Source organism: Bubalus kerabau, chromosome 4, assembly GCF_029407905.1.
Source record: "Bubalus kerabau isolate K-KA32 ecotype Philippines breed swamp buffalo chromosome 4, PCC_UOA_SB_1v2, whole genome shotgun sequence".
Classification (NCBI taxonomy): Eukaryota; Metazoa; Chordata; class Mammalia; order Artiodactyla; family Bovidae; genus Bubalus; species Bubalus kerabau.
Genome location: NC_073627.1, coordinates 146,029,034 through 146,049,152, shown reverse-complemented (window position 1 = coordinate 146,049,152; position 20,119 = coordinate 146,029,034). Strand labels below are relative to the sequence as shown.

Sequence of the window (20,119 nt, the reverse complement as noted above, 5' to 3'; positions counted from 1 at the left end):
CCATTCTAACAGGGAGAGAAATCTGGCTGCCACCATCTTCCAGTCAGTTACTCACATTGCTCAATCCAGTACACACGTGTAGTACTTTTGGGATTGCTAACCCATACCTCCATGGGAAACAACTTTATCTACTAGAGCACAGTGCTGATGTACAGTTCTTTTTTGCCTTCAGTCTTAAAGACACTATGCATTTCTGTTGATGTATGGCAAAACCAATACAATATTGTAAAGTAAAAATAAATAAATAAATAAAAAATTAAAAAATATAAAATAAAAAAATAAAGCTGGAAAAGTTCTATCATGTTACTGTAAATATTTTAAATAAATATTATTTAAAAAAAAGACACTATGCATTTCTAAAGTGACTTAGGTCAGCATTTTCTCCCCATTCCCTTTGGTGAGATTGTTTCATGCGTTTTTATCACAGACCATTTTGTCACATTCAGTATTCCATCCTGGTATCCTCTGACAACCTGATTATATATATATATATATATATATATATATATATATATATGTATTCATACATTAAGGCTCACTGTTTTTTTTTTTTTTAATTTTATTTTATTTTTAAACTTTACATAATTGTATTAGTTTTGCCAAACATCAAAATGAATCTGCCACAGGTATACATGTGTTCCCCATCCTGAACCCTCCTCCCTCCTCCCTCCCCATACCATCCCTCTGGGTCGTCCCAGTGCACCAGCCCCAAGCATCCGGTATCGTGCATCGAACCTGGACTGGCATCTTGTTTCATACATGATATTTTACATGTTTCAATGCCATTCTCCCAAATCTTCCCACCCTCTCCCTCTCCCACAGAGTCCATAAGACTGTTCTATACATCAGTGTCTCTTTTGCTGTCTCGTACACAGGGTTACTGTTACCATCTTTCTAAATTCCATATATATGCGTTAGTATACTGTATTGGTGTTTCTCTTTCTGGCTTACTTCACTCTGTATAATAGGCTCCAGTTTCATCCACCTCATTAGAACTGGTTCAAATGTATTCTTTTTAATGGCTGAGTAATACTCCATTGTGTATATGTACCACAGCTTTCTTATCCATTCATCTGCTGATGGGCATCTAGGTTGCTTCCATGTCCTGGCTATTATAAACAGTGCTGTGATGAACATTGGGGTACATGTGTCTCTTTCCCTTCTGGTTTCCTCAGTGTGTATGCCCAGCAGTGGGATTGCTGGATCATAAGGCAGTTCTATTTCCAGTTTTTTAAGGAATCTCCACACTGTTCTCCATAGTGGCTGTACTAGTTTGCATTCCCACCAACAGTGTAAGAGGGTTCCCTTTTCTCCACACCCTCTCCAGCATTTATTACTTGTAGACTTTTGGATCGCAGCCATTCTGACTGGCGTGAAATGGTACCTCATAGTGGTTTTGATTTGCATTTCTCTGATAATGAGTGATGTTGATTGGGAAATCTGGTCAACCACTTGTAAAAGAATGAAACTAGAACACTTTCTAACACCATACACAAAAATAAACTCAAAATGGATTAAAGATCTAAATGTAAGACCAGAAATTATAAAACTCCTAGAGGAGAACATAGGCAAAACACTCTCTGACATATATCACAGCAGGATCCTCTATGACCCACCTCCCAGAAATTGGAAATAAAAGCAAAAATAAACAAATGGGACCTAATTAACCTTAAAAGGTTCACTGTTATATAAAAAAAAATTTTATTTATTTATTTTTGGGTTGTGCTGGGTCTTCATTGCTGTGGGGAGCTCTCTCCAGTTGTGGTACAGGGGCTTCTCATTGCAGTGGCTTGTCTTGTTGTGGAGCACAGGCTCTAGGTTGCTTAGGCTTCCGTAGCTGCAACACGTGGGCTAAATAGTTGCAGGTCCCAGGCTCTAGAGCACAGGATCAATGGTTGAGGGCTTAGTTGCTCCCCAGCATGTGGGATCCTTCCTGTCATGTCTCTTGCACAGGCAGGCAGACTCTTCACCACTGAGCCACTGGGGAAGCCCAAGACTCCCTCTTTATATAAAACTCTATGGATTTTTACAAATTCAGAGTCATGTATCTATCATTGCAGTATCATGTGGAATAGTTTCAGCAGCCTAAACATTTTCTTGTATTTTATGTATTCAATCATCTTTTGCCCCCATGCCCCAGGAAACCTGCAACCACTTATCTATTTACTCTCTCTGTAGTTTTATCTTTTCCAGAATGTTCTAGAAATTGAATCATATACTAGATAGTCTTTTCAGACTATTTCCTTTTACTTAGCAAAATGTATTTAAAATTCATCTATGTCTTTGCATAGCTTGATAACTTACTCCTTTTTATTGCTAAATAGTAGTCCATTGTATGGACATAACAACTTGTTTAGGCATCTTGGTTGTTCCCAATTTTTGTAAAGTATGAATAAATCTGCTACAAACAATCACATGCTGGTTTTTGTGTGACTTCAAGTTTTCAAATCAATGAGATAAATTATATAAACAATGAGATAAAATATAATTTATCTCCTTGTTGTGATTGTTGGAATTTATAGTTGGATTATGTTTATCTTTGAAAGAAACTGCCAAGCTGTTTTGTAAAGTAGCTATTTTGAATTCCTGCCAGCAATGAAGGTGAGTTTCTATTGCTCTGCATCCTTTCCAGCAATTCATATTATACTTTTGTTAATAAAAAATTAAACTCTTTTATGGATGTATGGTTGTATCCTATAGTTGTTTTAAGTTTCAATTCCTAATTACAAATGATGTTGAACAATTTTTCACATGCTTTATTTACCATGTGTATATCTTCTTTGGTGAGGTGTCTGTTCAGATCTTTTGCCCATTTTAAATCGTATTTTTTGTTCTCTTATTGTTGAGATTTATGAGTTCTATGATTATTATGTGTTCTTATAAGATGTGTTTGCAAATAATTTTTCACAATCTGTGGTTTGTTCTTTCATTATCTCAATAGTGTCACTCATGGAGTTTTGAATTTTAATAAAATTTAGGTTTTGAATTTTAATAAAATTTACTTATCACTTTTTTTCTTTTTCGGGTTGTGGTTTTGATGTTATATATTTAAAAAGTCATACATATTTTCCCAACTTCTAGAATTTTTATTGTTTTGCATTTTACAGTTGGATCTATGATCTACATTGAATAATTTTTTTGTGAGAAATGTATAAAGTCTAAGTTCACAGTTTTAGTACATGGACATCTAATTTTTCTAGCACCATTTGTTAAGAAGATTATCTGATTTCCAAAGAATTGTTTTTGCTTTGTCAAAGGTCAGCTGATTGTATTTATGTCAGTCTATTTCTAGACTCTTTATCCTGTTGTATTGATCTATGTGTCTATTATTTTGACAATAGAATGCTATCTTGATTGCTATACCTTTATAGTAAGACTCGATATCAGGTAGTATCAGTCCTCCAGTCTTTTTTTCTTTTTCAGTATTATGTTGTTTATTCCAGGCCTTTGGCCTTTCCATACAAACTTTAGAACCAGTTTCTCAGTATTTACAAAATAACTTACATAGATTTGATTGGAATTATGTTGAATTATAGTTAATTTGGAAAAGATTGAATTTTAACAATGTAGATTTCTAATTTATGAACATAGGATATCTTTCCATTTATTTATAGCTTTTAAGATTTCTTTTCTCATTGTTCTATAACTATCTGAACATAGAATCTTAAAACATTTTGCTAGATTTATGTCTATTTCATTTCTTTGTCCTAGTGTAAGTGATATTGTATCTTTGATTTCTAATTTGTTATTTAATTTTAGTAAATTGTGTCTTTCAAGGAGTTTGTTCATTTAACTAGCTTGTCAAATTTATTGGCATAAAGTTGTTCCTAATTGTTTTTATTGTTTTTTAAAATGTATGTGGAATCTGGAATGATGTCCTCTCTTTCTTTCACAAGTGAAATTTGGTAATTCGTGTTTTCTTTCTTTTTTATTGATACATCTAGATAGAAGTTCGGAGAAGGCACTGGCGCCTCACTCCAGTACTCTTGCCTGGAGAATCCCATGGACGGAGGAGCCTGGTAGGCTGCAATCCATGGGGTCCCTAAGAGTCAGACACAACTGAGTGACTTCACTTTCACTTTTCACTTTCATGCATTGGAGAAGGAAATGGCAACCCATTCCAGTGTTCTTGCCTGGAGAATCCCAGGGATGGGGTATCCTGGTGGGCTGCCGTCTATGGGGTTGCACAGAGTTGGACACGACTGAAGCAACTTAGCAGCAGCAGCAGCAGATAGAGGTTTGTGTTTCATTAATCTTTTCAAGAGACCTCTTCTCACTTCTGTGTCTATTTTCTACTTAATTGATTTCTACTTTGCTTTTATTTTATTGTTTTGTTCCTTTTAATTTCCTCTTCTTTTACTAGCTCCTTAAGATGAAAGCTCAGATCATTGCTTTTAAATCTTTTGTCCTTTCTAGGTATTTCCTTTTAAGCATTGCTTTAGCTGCATTCCTATAAATCTTGTATTTTGCTTCCATTGTCATTCAGTTCAAAATATTTTCTAATTTCCTTGGGGATTTCTTTTTTGATTCATGAGTTATTTAGAACTTTGTTGCTTAGCCTCCAAATGTTTAAGGATATCTTTTTGCTATTGACTTCTTGTATCAAAGATCATACTTTTATTGTTTTTAGAGAATAGGCTTTGTATGCAGAGAAGGAAATGGCAACCCGCTACAGTCCTCTTGCCTGGAAAATCCCATGGATGGAGGAGCCTGGTAGGCTACAGTCCATGGGCTTGCAAAGAGTTGGACATGGCTGAGCGACTCCACTTCACTCACTTCTTACTTTATCACTGGAGACGGAAACGGCAACCCGCTCCAGTATTCTTGCCTGGAGAATCCCATGGACAGAGGAGCCTGACGGGCCATGGTCCATGGGGTCGCAGAGGGTTGGACTCGTCTGAAGTGACTAAGCAGCAACAGCATGCTTTGTATGAATCCAGTTCTTTGAAGTGGACTGAGATCTTTCATGGCCCAGCAGCTGATCTATTTCATAAATATTCCACATATGCTTGGAAAATATGTGAATTCCACAGTTGGTATGTGTCGTGTTCTATAAATATCAGTAAAGTTAAATTGGCTAATAATCTTATTCAAGTCTTTATTTATTAATTTTTGTGATTCTACAACCTTATTTGACAATAACAGTTAGTTCTCATCCATATTCACTGCCTGTAGTTTTTTGAAAGTGATGACAGGTACGTAGGCAATCAACATATAGAGCTTGTTTGGTGAATCTTCATCTTCATTACATTTTCTGGACAATCACACACCAACGTGAGATGGGACATTCCTTATTCCCTTGGCCCAGATAGCTTTATTAAGTCTGGTGTCAGTGTGTACATCTGGAGTTCCCATCTCCTTCATGGCAAATTTCCAGATTTCTTTGAGTGCCTGGGGGAACACTTCTTGAAACTCATTCCATAGATGTGGTTGTGAATGTTGATAATGTATTCTCTGGTCACCACTTCGCTGATGGCGAACCAGCCCTTCCTCTTGCCACCTTTCTTTGAGGGAGCCATTCTGCTGAGCTCTTATTGGAAAGCATTTTAAAATACATTTGTTTTAATCAAGTACTGGAATAGAAAAGTTAAAATCTCCATTTTTAATTAGAATTTGTCTCTTTCCAGATTACCTCTGTCAGTTTTTTGCACTGAGTATATTGAAGCTTTGTATTAGATGAAAACACATTTAGGGCTGTTATTTTTTCTTAATAAATTGTTACTGCATCATTATGAAATGCCTCTCTTTACTCTGTTGTGTGCTAAGTCACTTCATCATGTCCAACTCTTTGTGACCCCATGGACTGTAGCCAACAGGCTCTTCTGTCCATGAAATTCTCCAGGCAAGAATACTGGCATGCATTGCCATGCTCTCCTCCAGGAGATCTTCCTAACCCAGGGATTGAACCCACGTCTCTTATATCTCCTGCATTGGCAGGTGGGTTCTTTACCACTAGCGTCATCTGGGAAGCCCTTATTGCTGATATTACTTCTTATTATAATTCTACTTCTTGTGTAGCCCCACTAGCATTCTTCCAATTAGTTATTTGCACAGTATAATTTTCCAGTCTTTTATTTTTTTTTAACATGTGTCTATACTTGAAGTCCATTTCTTGAAAATAACATATTAATGTATACTTCTTCAGTTCAGTTCAGTTCAGTTGCTCAGTTGTGTCTGACTCTTTGCGACCCCATGAACCACAGCATGCCAGGCCTCCCTGTCCATCAGCAACTCCTGGAGTTTACCCAAACTCATGTCTATTGAGTCGGTGATGCCATCCAACCATTTCACCCTCTGTCGTCCCTTTCTCCTTCTGCCCTCAGTCTTTCCCAGCATCAGGGTCTTTTCCAATGAGTCAGCCCTTCGCATCACATGGCCAAAGTATTGGAGTTTCAGTTTAAACATCAGTCCTTCCAATGAACACCCAGGACTGATCTCCTTTAGGATGGACTGGTTGGATCTCCTTGCAGTCCAAGGGACTCTCAAGAGTCTTATCCAACACCACAGTTCAAAAGCATCAATTCTTCTGCACTCAGCTTTCTTTATAGTCCAACTCTCACATCCATACATGACTACAGGAGAAACCATAGCCTTGACTAGATGGACCTTTGTTGGCAAAGCAATGTCTCCCCTTTTTAATATGCCATCTAGGTTGGTCATAACTTTCCTTCCAAGGAGTAAGCATCTTTTAATTTCATGGCTGCAATCACCATCTGCAGTGAGTTTGGAGCCTAAAAAAATAAAGTCTGTCACTGTTTCCACTGTTTCCCCATCTATTTGTCATAAAGTGATGGGACCAGATGCTATGATCTTAGTTTTCTGAATGTTGAACTTAAAGCCAACTTTTTAAATCTCCTCTTTCACTTTCATCAGGAGGCTCTTTAGTTTCTCTTCACTTTCTGCCATGAGGGTGGCGTCATCTGCATATCTGAGGTTATTGATATTTCTCCTAGCAATCTTGATTTCAGCTTGTGCTTCATCCAGCCCACTGTTTCTCATGATGTACTCTGCATATAAATTAAATCAGTAGGGTGACAATATACAGCCTTGACGTACTTATTTTCTTATTTGGAACCAGTCTGTTGCTCCATGTCCAGTTCTAACTGTTGCTTCCTGACCTGCACGTAGGTTTTTCAAAAGGCAGGTCAGGTGGTCTAGTATTCCCATCTCTTTCAGAATTTTCCAGTTTATTGTGAGCCACACAGTCAAAGGCTTTGGCATAGTCAATAAAGCAGAAATAGATGGTTTTCTGGAGCTCTCTTGCTTTTTTGATGATCCAGCGTATCTTGGCAATTTGATCTCCGGTTCCTCCATCTTTTCTAAAACCAGCTTGAACATCTGGAAGTTCACAGTTCACGTATTGCTGAAGCCTGGCTTGGAGAATTTTGAGCATTACTTTACTAGCGTGTGAGATGAGTGCAATTGTGTGGTAGTTTGAGCATTTTTTGGCATTGCCTTTGTTTGGGATTGGAATGAAAACTGACCTTTTCCAGTCCTGTGGCCACTGCTGAGTTTTCCAAATTTGCTGGCATATTGAGTGCAGCACTTTCACAGCATCATCTTTTAGGATTTGAAATAGCTCAACTGAAATCCCATCACCTCCATTAGTTTGTTTGTAGTGAGGCTTCGTAAGGCCCACTTGACTTCACATTCCAGGTTGTCTGGCTCTAGGTAAGTTATCACACCATTGAGATTATCTTGGTCGTGAATATCTTTTTTGTATAGTTCTTCTGTGCATTCTTGCCATCTCTTGGTTAAAATCTTTTGCTTCTCTTAGGTCCATACCATTTCTGCCCTTTATTGTGCCTATCTTTGTGTGAAATATTCCCTTGGTATCTCTAATTTTCTTGAAGAGATCTCTCGTCTTTCCCATTCTATTGTTTTCCCTTATTTCTTTTCATTGATTGCTAAGGAAGGCTTTCTTATCCCTCCTTGCTATTCTTTGCAACTCTTGTGTTCAAATGGGTATATCTTTACTTGTCTAGTTTGATGATCTTTACCTTTTAATTGTAGTTGTAGTCCACTCACAGTTGAAATAGTTATTATGTTTGAATTTAAGATCACCATTGCCTTTTTTGTTTTCTGTTCCTTTTTTCATCATTTCTATATTATTTAATTAATGAAGTATTTAAAATAACATTCTATCTTAACTTACCTGCTGATTCTTAGCTATTTTAGTGATTGCCATAGGGATTACAGTATACATTGTTATATCACCATAGTCTACCTTGAATTAGCATGATATTTAAGTATAATATAAAAAACTTACTACAGCATGTTTTAATTGATTTGTCCCATTTTTAGTGCTATTGTTGTCTTTCATTTTACCTCTGTGTTTTATAAACCCTACCGTACATTTTTATGCACTTTGAATAGTAAATTATATTAAAAAATGAGAACAATACTTTCTATTTACTTGCATATACATGCTTTCTGACATGCTATAACCCTTCATTTTGGTTTCTGTTTCTATCTGATATCATTTCCCTTCAGCAAAAAAATCTTTCTGTTATATTTCTTTCTGCAGGGGAAAATTCTCTTGGCAATTGTTTTTGTCATTCTTTTTTTTCTATTATTTTTAGAGGATATTTTCAGTTGATATAGAATTCTAGGTCAACAGTCTCTCCTTTTCCTTCTAGTATTTTAAAGATTTCTTGTCATTGTCTTCTGGCTTGTACTAATATTCACTGATATCTTCTTTTGCAGTATATGCTCTTTTGTTAAGTTTACCCAGTAAAATTTTCATTTCAGCTATTGTATTTTGCAATTCTTGATTCTACCTGAAATGATTTTATGGTTTCTTTTTCTCTGCTGAGCTGTCTTCATCTCTTTGATCATTATGTCCATCTTTTCCTTTGAATCAATGAACATATTTCTAATAACTGTTTTAAAGTCTTTTTATGATAACTTTAACATCTCCACATGCATACTGAAGTGGGTTGCCATGCCCTGCTCCAGGGGATCTTTCTGACCCAGGGGGTCTAAACTGCATCTCCTACAATTCCTGCATTGCAGGTGGATTCTTTACCACTGAGCCACTGGGGAAGCCCCATATCATCTCTCAGTTCAGTTCAGTTGCTCAGTCGTGTCTGACTGATTGCGACCCCATGGACTGTAGCATGCTAGGCTTCCCTGTCCATCACCAGCTCCCAGAGTTTACCCAAACCCATGTCCATTGAGTCAGTGATACCATCTAACCATCTCATCCTCTGTCGTCCCCTTCTCCTCTTGCCTTCAATCGCTCCCAGCATCAGGGTCTTTTCCAATGAGTCAGCTCTTTGCATCAGGTGGCCGAAGTGTTGGGGTTGCAGCTTCAACATCAGTCCTTCCAATGAATATTCAGGACTGGTTTCCTTTAGGATGGACTTGTTGGATCTCCTTGCAGTCCAAGGGACTCTAAAGAATCTTCTCCAACACCACAGTTTGAAAGCATCAATTCTTCCGGTGCTCAGCTTTCTTTATAGTCTAACTCTCACATCCATACATGACTACTGGAGAAACCATAGCTTTGACTAGACAGACCTTTGTTGGCAAAGTAATGTCTCTGCTTTTTAATATGCTTTCTAGGTTGGTGATAACTTTTCTTCGAAGGAGTAAGGGTCTTTTAATTTCATGGCTGCAGTCACCATCTGCAGTGAGTTTGGAGCCCAGAAAAGTAGTCTGCCACTGTTTCCATTGTTTCCCCATCTATTTACCGTGAAGTGATGGGACCAGATGCCATGAATTTCATTCTCTGAATGTTGAACTTTAAGCCAACTTTTTCACTCTCTTCTTTCACTTTCATCAAGAGGCTCTTTAGTTCTTCTTCGCTTTCTGCCATGAGGGTGGTGTCATCTGCATATCTGAGGTTATTGATATTTCTCCTAGCAACCTTGATTCCAACTTGTGCTTCATCCAGTCCAGTGTTTCTCATGTTGTACTCTGCATATAAGTTAAATAATCAGGGTGACAATATACAGCCTTGACTCATTCTTTTCCCAATTTGGAACCAGTCTATTGTTCCATGTTTAGTTCTAACTGCTGCTTTCTGATCTGCATGCAGATTTCTTAGGAGACACGTCAGGTGGTCTGGTATTTCCATCTCTTGAAGAACCTTCCACAGTTTGTTATGATCCACACAGTCAAAGGCCTTGGCATAGTCAATAAAGCAGAAGTCGATGTTTTTCTGGAACTCTCTTGCTTTTTCAATGATCCGGTGGATGCTGGCAATTTGATCTCTGGTTCCTCTGTCTTTTCTAAATCCAGCTTGAACATCTGGAAGCTCACGGTTCACGTATTGCTGAAGCCTGGCTTGGAGAATTTTGAGCATTACTTTACTAGTGTGTGAGATGAGTGCAATTGTGTGGTAGTCTGAGCAGTCTTTGGCATTGCCTTTCTTTGGGACTGGAATGGAAACTGACCTTTTCCAGTCCTGGGGCCACTGATGAGTTTTCCAAATTTCCTAGTATCATCTCTAGGTCCTATTTATTAATTATTTTTGATTATAGCTCACATGTATTTCTATTAATGTGTTATAATTTTTATTGTATGCTGATCATTGTAGATGTCACATTCCTGAGAGCTTTGAATTTATTTTTCTCCTCTAAAGACTATTGAACTTTTACCTGCCTTGCAGTTAATTTATTTGCACATCAGTTAGACCTTGTCCAGTTTTGTCTTAGCCTTTGTTAGGATAGGTCTAGTGTTGTCCTTAATCTAAGGTTAATGTAGTTTTCCTTCTAAAGCATTGCTATTCTCAGATCTCAACCACCATTCATGGTGGTTTGTGAGGTTTATCCATTCTACCTGGTCAGAGTTCCACATCTCAGACCTGTCTAATTTAGAATCACTGTTAGCCCCAGGCACCTCTTCCCTCCATAGCTGTTTTCTACCAGGATACATGAAGACTGGCCTGAACTTCTGCAGTTTAATATTCAGTCAAAGACTCAAGGAGGATCCTACAGATGTTGGGGAGTCCCTTCTCCTGTTAAATCCCTCTTCTCTGGTACTTTGCCCTCTACAAATCCCAGCTACCTAAGCAATTGTGAAATTTTGTTTCCTATGCCCGGTGAGACTTCTGTTCTTTATTTAGTCTTGTCTTTGTGCTATAATTTGGAAACTGTTTTCAAATCAAAAGCTACAGAGAATGAGGAATTTACCTCATGCATTTCATATCTTTGAAGCTCTGACATTTAGGGTCCAAAGCAATTTCTCCATGTTGTTACCCTGTGAGGGTAAGTCTGATACCTATAATTCTGTCACGGTTGGATCCAGGAATCACTTTCCTTTTATTTTAAAAATAAAATTATCAATTTTATTTATCCTTTCAAAGAACCAGCTTTTGGCTTTGTTGATTTTTGCTATGGTCTCTTTTGTTTCTTTTACATTTATTTCTGCTCTAATTTTTAAGATTTCTTTCCTACTACTAACCCTGGGGTTCTTCATCTCTTCCTTTTCTAGTTGCTTTAGGTGTAGAGTTAGGTTATTTATTTGACTTTTTTCTTGTTTCTTGAAGTATGCCTGTATTGCTATGAACTTTCCCCTTAGGACTGCTTTACAGTGTCCCATAGGTTTTGGGTTGTTGTGTTTTCATTTTCATTCGTTTCTATGCAAATTTTGATTTCTTTTTTGATTTCTTCTGTGATTTGTTGGTTATTCAGCAGCGTGTTGTTCAGCCTCCATATGTTGGAATTTTTAATAGTTTTTCTCCTGTAATTGAGATCTAATCTTACTGCATTGTGGTCAGAAAAGATGCTTGGAATGATTTCAATTTTTTTGAATTTACCAAGGCTAGCTTTATGGCCCAGGATGTGATCTATCCTGAAGAAGGTTCCATGTGCGCTTGAGAAAAAGGTGAAATTCATTGTTTTGGGATGAAGTGTCCTATCGATATCAATTAGGTCTAACTGGTCTATTGTATCGTTTAAAGTTTGTGTTTCCTTGTTAATTTTCTGTTTAGTTGATCTATCCATAGGTGTGAGTGGGGTATTAAAGTCTCCCACTATTATTGTATTATTGTTAATTTCTCCTTTCATACTTGTTAGCATTTGTCTTACATATTGTGGTGCTCCTATGTTGGGTGCATATATATTTATAATTGTTATATCTTCTTCTTGGATTGATCCTTTGATCATTATGCAGTGACCTTCTTTGTCTCTTTTCACAGCCTTTGTTTTAAAGTCTATTTTATCTGATATGAGTATTGCTACTCCTGCTTTCTTTTGGTCTCTATTTGCATGGAAAATTTTTCCAGCCCTTCACTTTCAGTCTGTATGTGTCCCCTGTTTTGAGGTGGGTCTCTTGTAGACAACATATGTAGGGGTCTTGTTTTTGTATCCATTCAGCCAGTTTTTGTCTTTTGGTTGGGGCATTCAACTCATTTACGTTTAAGGTAATTATTGATAAGTATGATCCCGCTGCCATTTACTTTATTGTTTTGGGTTTGAATTTATACACCCTTTTTGTGTTTCCTGTCTAGAGAATATCCTTTAGTATTTGTTGGAAAGCTGGTTTGGTGGTGCTGAATTCTTAGCCAGACTCATCAAGAAGCAAAGGGAGAAAAATCAAATCCATAAAATTAGAAATGAAAATGGAGCGATCACAACAGACAACACAGAAATACAAAGGATCATAAGAGACTACTATCAACATTTATATGACAATAAAATGGACAATGAGGAAGAAATACAAATTCTTAGAAAAGTACAACTTTGCAAAACTGAACGAGGAAGAAATAGAAAATCTTAACAGACCCATCACAAGCATGGAAATTGAAACTGTAATCAGAAATCTTCCAGCAAACAAAAGCCCAGGTCCAGATGGTTTCACAGCTGAATTCTACCAAAAATTTAGAGAAGAGCTAACACCTATCCTGCTCAAACTCTTCCAGAAAATTGCAGAGGATGGTAAACTTCCAAACTCATTCTATGAGGCCACCATCACCCTAATACCAAAACCTGACAAAGATCCCACAAAAAAAGAAAACTACAGGCCAATATCACCGATGAACATAGATGCAAAAATCCTTAACAAAATTTTAGCAATCAGAATCCAACAACACATTAAAAAGATCACACACCACGACCAAGTGGGCTTTATCCCAGGGATGCAAGGATTCTTCAAATCCACAAATCAATTAATGTAATACACCACATTAACAAATTGAAAAATAAAAACCATATGATTATCTCAATAGATGCAGAGAAATCCTTTGACAAAATTCAACATCCATTTATGATCAAAACTCTCCAGAAAGCAGGAATAGAAGGAACATACCTCAACATAATCAAAGCTATATAAGACAAACCCACAGCAAACATTATCCTCAATGGTGAAAAATTGAAAGCATTTCCTCTAAAGTCAGGAACAAGACAAGGGTGCCCACTTTCACCATTACTATTCAACATAGTTTTGGAAGTTTTGGCCACAGCAATCAGAGCAGAAAAAGAAATAAAAGGAATCCAAATTGGAAAAGAAGAAGTACAACTCTCACTGTTTGCAGATGACATGATCCTCTATATAGAAAACCCTAAAGACCACCAGAAAATTACTAGAACTAATCAGTGAATATAGTAAAGTTTCAGGATATAAAATCAACACACAGAAATCCATTGCATTCCTATACACTAATAATGAGAAAATAGAAAGAGAAATTAAGGAAACAATTCCATTCACCATTGCAATGAAAAGAATAAAATACTTAGGAATATATCTACCTAAAGAAACTAAAGACCTATATATAGAAAACTATAAAACACTGGTGAAAGAAATCAAAGAGGACACTAATAGATGGAGAAATAAACCATGTTCATGGATTGGAAGAATCAATATAGTGAAAATGAGTATACTACCCAAAGCAATTTATAGATTCAATGCAATCCCTATCAAGCTACCAACGGTATTCTTCACAGAGCTAGAACAAATAATTTCACAATTTGTATGGAAATACAAAAAACCTCGAATAGCCAAAGCAATCTTGAGAAAGAAAAATGGAACTGGTGGTATCAACCTGCCTGACTTCAGGCTCTACTACAAAGCCACAGTTATCAAGACAGTATGGTACTGGCACAAAGACAGAAATATAGATCAATGGAACAAAATAGAAAGCCCAGAGATAAATCCACGCACATATGGACACCTTATCTTTGACAAAGGAGGCAGGAATATACAATTGATTAAAGACAATCTTTTTAACAAGTGGTGCTGGGAAAACTGGTCAACCACTTGTAAAAGAATGAAACTAGAACACTTTCTAACACCATACACAAAAATAAACTCAAAATGGATTAAAGATCTAAACGTAAGACCAGAAACTATAAAACTCCTAGAGGAGAACATAGGCAAAACACTCTCCAACATACATCACAGCAGGATCCTCTATGACCCACCTCCCAAAATATTGGAAATAAAAGCAAAAATAAACAAATGGAACCTAATTAAACTTAAAAGCTTCTGCACAACAAAGGAAACTATAAGCAAGGTGAAAAGACAGCCTTCAGAATGGGAGAAAATAATAGCAAATGAAGCAACCGACAAACAACCAATCTCAAAAATATACAAGCAACTCCTACAGCTCAACTCCAGAAAAATAAATAACCCAATCAAAAAATGGGCCAAAGAACTAAATAGACATTTCTCCAAAGAAGACATACAGATGGCTAACAAACACATGAAAAGATGCTCAACATCACTCATTATCAGAGAAATGCAAATCAAAACCACTATGAGGTACCATTTCACGCCAGTCAGAATGGCTGCGATCCAAAAGTCTACAAGCAATAAATGCTGGAGAGGGTGTGGAGAAAGGGGAACCCTCTTACACTGTTGGTGGGAATGCAAACTAGTACAGCCACTATGGAGAGCAGTGTGGAGATTCCTTAAAAAACTGGAAATAGAACTGTCTTATGACCCAGCAATCCCACTGCTGGGCATACACACTGAGGAAACCAGAAGGGAAAGAGACACGTGTATCCCAATGTTCATCACAGCACTGTTTATAATAGCCAGGACATGGAAGCAACTTAGATGTTCATCAGCAGATGAATGGCTAAGAAAGCTGTGGTACATATACACAATGGAGTACTACTTAGCCATTAAAAAGAATGCATTTGAGTCAGTTCTAATAAGGTGGATGAAACTGGAGCCTATTATACAGAGTGAAGTAAGCCAGAAAGAAAAACACCAATACAGTATACTAACGCATGCTGCTGCTAAGTCGCTTCAATCATGTCCGACTCTGTGCGACCTCATAGACAGCAGCCCACCAGGCTCCTTCGTCCCTGGGATTCTCCAGGCAAGAACGCTGGAGTGGGTTGCCATTTCCTTCTCCAATGCATGAAAGTGAAAAGTGAAAGTGAAGTCGCTCAGTCGTAGCCACCCCATGGACTGCAGCCTACCAGGCCCCTCCATCCATGGGATTTTCCAGGCAAGAGTACTGGAGTGGGTTGCCATTGCCTTCTCCGATACTAACGCATATATATGGAATTTAGAAAGATGGTAACAATAACCCTGTATACAAGACAGCAAAAGAGACACTGATGTATAGAACAGTCTTTTGGACTCTGTGGGAGAGGGAGAGGGTGGGATGATTTGGGAGAGTGGCATTGAAACATGTATAATATCATATATGAAACAAGTCGCTAGTCCAGGTTCGATGCATGATACTGGATGCTTGGGGCTGGTGCACTGGGATGACCCAGAGGGATGGTATGGGGAGGGAGGTTGGAGGAGGGTTCAGGATGGGGAACACATGTATACCTGTGGTGGATTCATTTTGATATATGGCAAAACCAATATAATATTGTAAAGTTAAAAAAATCAAATAAAATTAAATAAAAAAATAAAAGTAAAATTATCTTTTTATAAACCCATTTAATTTTGATACTTTATTTGTATGTTTATGAGGATCTTCAGCATTTCTCTGCTCATGGCAGAGGGAGAGAGACAGTCACACATATTAAGAGCAATGTAAGAACTCATTAATACACACACACCAAAAGAACCTACCACCCCCTTTATATTTGTAATGCTTTTCCTTCATAATACCAGAGCAATTGACAGAATTTGTATTTCTGTTAGAACTGCGAATGAGACTTGAAAGTGCTGGCAAAATAAAGTAACTTGGCAAAATTAGCACATCTCTTGGGGGATCTGAGATCACTTGTCAGCTTCTTTGCCCCATTACTTCCTGTTGACCATATTATTGTGGAGCCATAGAATCAGCTCTCTTCTGTCCACCATCTCCCACCTTAATATCCTCACCCAATCACTGAGGCTTGGAGTCCTCTACACTGGTTGTAAAAGCTTCCATAGTTAGAGTCAGGACTTAAAAATGTTGGAGAAGGTAACATGTTGAATTGGAGCCTCATTGGAGTATAAGTTATCCAAGATATTTTTATGAGGGTAATTTCTGTGGAAAAGGTTGAAGTTGAGCTGAAGCTATTTTAGGGAGGTGGTAGAAAGAGAAAAGGCATAGAATAGAGGAAATGTGATTCTTAACAAAGATAAGCTTTGAAGAGTCATAAATGGCTCCCTAAAGTTTGTTTTCTGGTTGATAAAGAAAAGAGTAGAAATATTTGACAAACAATCCTTTCCGTTGCTCACCCATTTCTGGTGAATAAACTCAAAGAGGCAACTGAGCAAAAATTGAGAGAGAAAGTGTAGTATATTCTCTGCCTCCTGCTGCTACTGTGGCTGAGTCGCTTCAGTCGTGTCCGACTCTGTGCCACCCCATAGACGGCAGCCCACCAGGCTCCGCGGTCCCTGGGATTCTCCAGGCAAGAACACTGGAGTGGGTTGCCATTGCCTTCTCCATTGTGTGAAAGTGAAAAGTGAAAGTGAAGTCTCACAGTCGCATCCGACTAGTAGCGATCCCATGGACTGCAGCCTACCAGGCTCCTCCATCCATGGAATTTTCTAGGCAAGAGTACTGGAGTGGCTTGCCATTGCCTTCTCCGTTGCCTCCAGTGTTTGGCTAACATAGGTTAGAAAAAGAGTTACCAGAGGAACTGACATGCTGACTTATTGCATCAGATGGGGACAGCTCTGAGTCTCCCAAGATTCATCCCTCTGTCAAGTATCCTACCTGGAGTCTGTTCAAAAATCTGTGAATGACCTCCAAAAAGTCAGGTAGCAATGACTTTTAAAGTTAAGCAAGATGTAATTTATTTCCTTTTTCTTAGGGGTAAATCAGAGCAATTAATGAAACCAATTGATTATTAATTAAATTATGTAGCTCAAGTTAATTAACTAAAATTAAATCAGAATATAATTAGAGTTTTCTCCTTGGGGGGAAATGAGAAAAAAAAAAAAAACAGTTGAGAAATGTTGCCATAGAACCTCAGATAATCCCTTAAAGCTTATTCGATGATACGCCACAATTAAAGAACTCCCAACCACATTTTTGTCTTATTTTCAAGTTGTGGATAAGTTTTCTTAAACTGAGAGAGTTACAGAGTAGAAATGGCTGTCTGGTGCATCTAGATAAGAAGGGCCAGAGGCAGGTAGTTCAGACTCCCTGGAAAGAGTGGGAGCAGACACAAACCTGTTGTGGAATTCAGAGGCCCCAGGATTCAGCTGAGGGACATTCAGACCTGGGGTGGACCAGAAGCTGGAAGTGAGAGACAGAGTGGCTGCAATATCTCAGCTCAACATATGCCAGTGCAGATAGACCACATCTGGTCCAGCCATGCAACATGTTACATCATTCTCACATCCTTTCAGGCTGTATCTGCATCCACAGAGGTAGGGTCAGAACTAATTGTGAAATGAATTTGATTACACTTCCATCAGTCAGCCCTGTGGGAACTCAGAATAGACATTAAACTTAGAGAATGGCAACCTACTCCAATATTTTTGCCTGGAGATTTCCACGGACAGACCAAGGAATCACAAAGAGTTGGACACGACTGAGTGACTAACACATAGAGAAAAATATAACAAATCATATTTCTTCTACCCCTGCATTTTGGGCCTGAGATTTTTGCCTCCTACGTGTACTTTTGAAAAACACAGGTGAGGAACATACAATAATGTAATGGGGGACAGAACTCAGGGCTCTCCTATACTTCCTGAGAGCCTGAAACAGTTGCTGAGCAAAGCTGCAGAAGAATATGCACTGGGTTTAAGTGAGCTTCTCCCACAGAAATTCTTACACATGATAAGGGTGCATAGAGATTATTCAGTTCAGTTCAGTTCAGTCACTCAGTCGTATCCGACTCTTTGCGACCCCATGAATCACAGCATGCCAGGCCTCCCTGTCCATCACCAACTCCCGGAGTTCACTCAGACTCATGTCCATTGAGTCAGTGATGCCATCCAGCTATCTCATCCTCTGTCGTCCCCTTCTCCTCCTGCCCCCAATCCCTCCCAGCATCAGAGTCTTTTCCAAGGAGTCAACTCTGCATGAAGTGGCCAAAGTACTGGAGTTTCAGCTTCAGCATCATTCCCTCCAAAGAAATCCCAGGGCTGATCTCCTTCAGAATGGACTGGTTGGATCTCCTTGCAGTCCAAGGGCCTCTCAAGAGTCTTCTCCAACACCACAGTTCAAAAGCATCAATTCTTTGGCACTCAGCCTTCTTCACAGTCCAACTCTCACATCCATACATGACCACAGGAAAAACCATAGCCTTGACTAGACAGACCTTTGTTGGCAAAGTAATGTCTCTGCTTTTGAATATGCTATCTAGGTTGGTCATAACTTTCAACTTCAAGCAAAAGTTGAATATTTCATTACTGAATTGGCAGAGATAGTGGTCTTCCTCACAAAATTATACTGGCTGACTTTTCTTTTGTTCAACTTGTCATCTTTCCAGGTGGTAAAATCTTATCTGAATGTTAGCATTTTCCTTCATGAGCTGCTTGAATCATAGAAAAAAAGCCTTGAGCTCTGTAAGAGAAGTTCCCATGAATGATTCTGGCAATGTGAGAGGGGAAATTGAGAATATGAGAGGGGAAATTGTTGTCCAGTTCCATGTGATTGAGAAGATTTATCTATCAGTTTGGTGAAATTATGAAAGGAATACATGAGGATCTAAGAGTCACTGCCTAAATGGAAATTTCTCATTTTACAGATAAGAAAACTGATGTTCAAGAAAATGGGGAGGGGGAGTGCTCAAAACACAGGTAGAGACAGAGGGGTGGAACACAGAGGGAGAAGAGAATTTCACTTTCCTTTTCTGGCTTTAATCACTATGATATAATTTGAAAATAATGAAATGTTCATTTGTTCCCCCTCCTTGACCCATATGTTTGTGCTTTTAATCCGTATACATTAATTAAAATTCAGGCATTTAATCATAGCCATGGACCTATATGTGGACTTCCCTGGTAGCTCAGGTGGTAAAGAATCCACCTGCAGAGGAGAGGAGGAGGAGACCCCAGTTCGATTTCTGGGTTGGGAATATCCCCTGAAGAAGGGATAGGCTATCCTCTCCAGTATTTTTGGGCTTCCCTGGTGGCTCAGATGGTAAAGAATCCACCTGCAATGCGGGAGACCTGGGTTCAATCCAGGCTTGGGAAGATCACCTGGAGCCCACTCCAGTTTTCTTGCCTGGAGAATCCCCATGGACAGAGGAGCCTTGCAGGCTGCTGCAGTCCATGGGGTCACAAAGAGTCAAACATGATTGAGCGACTGAACTGAACTGAATATGATCTCAATAAAGAAATACTAGTATGAAGTTCAGCCTTAAATGCGGTTCTTAGTTTTTCTCAAAAAATCTAAAAACATCCAATCTCAAGTGTTATCTTTATGTCTACCACTTGTTTCTCTCTTAGGAGCTCCATTTATGTCCTATGAGCTTCTGCAGGTCCCACAGGGTACGTGTTGTTTCTCTCTTTTCTTGAGCTTTGGGAAGGAGGCAGGAGAGGACTTCAACAGGTCCTGAAATAGGGTCTGTTTTGTATTATAGGAATCTAGAAGATGAGAACAGAAGGTCATGGAACTACATACAAGAAGAACAGCTATTGCAAAAGGGATGCAAACACAAACTCTATTCTGAGCTGACTCTTCTCAGCTCTCAGCCCTTTTAATCTGAACAGCTCTTCAGAAGTCATTAAATCTCCATTCTGATAGCCAGTGACAAAAATGGAAATACTATCAGATTTTGAAAGGAAACTTTGAAAACTATTTAGCTTTATAGAT

The 20,119-nt window shown here is 38.3% G+C and overlaps 1 pseudogene; it reads right to left on the bottom strand.

The window, feature by feature from the left end:
* Positions 1 to 5,145: 5,145 nt before the first annotated feature.
* Positions 5,146 to 15,390, bottom strand: LOC129651678 (60S ribosomal protein L31-like; annotated as a pseudogene).
* Positions 15,391 to 20,119: the final 4,729 nt, after the last annotated feature.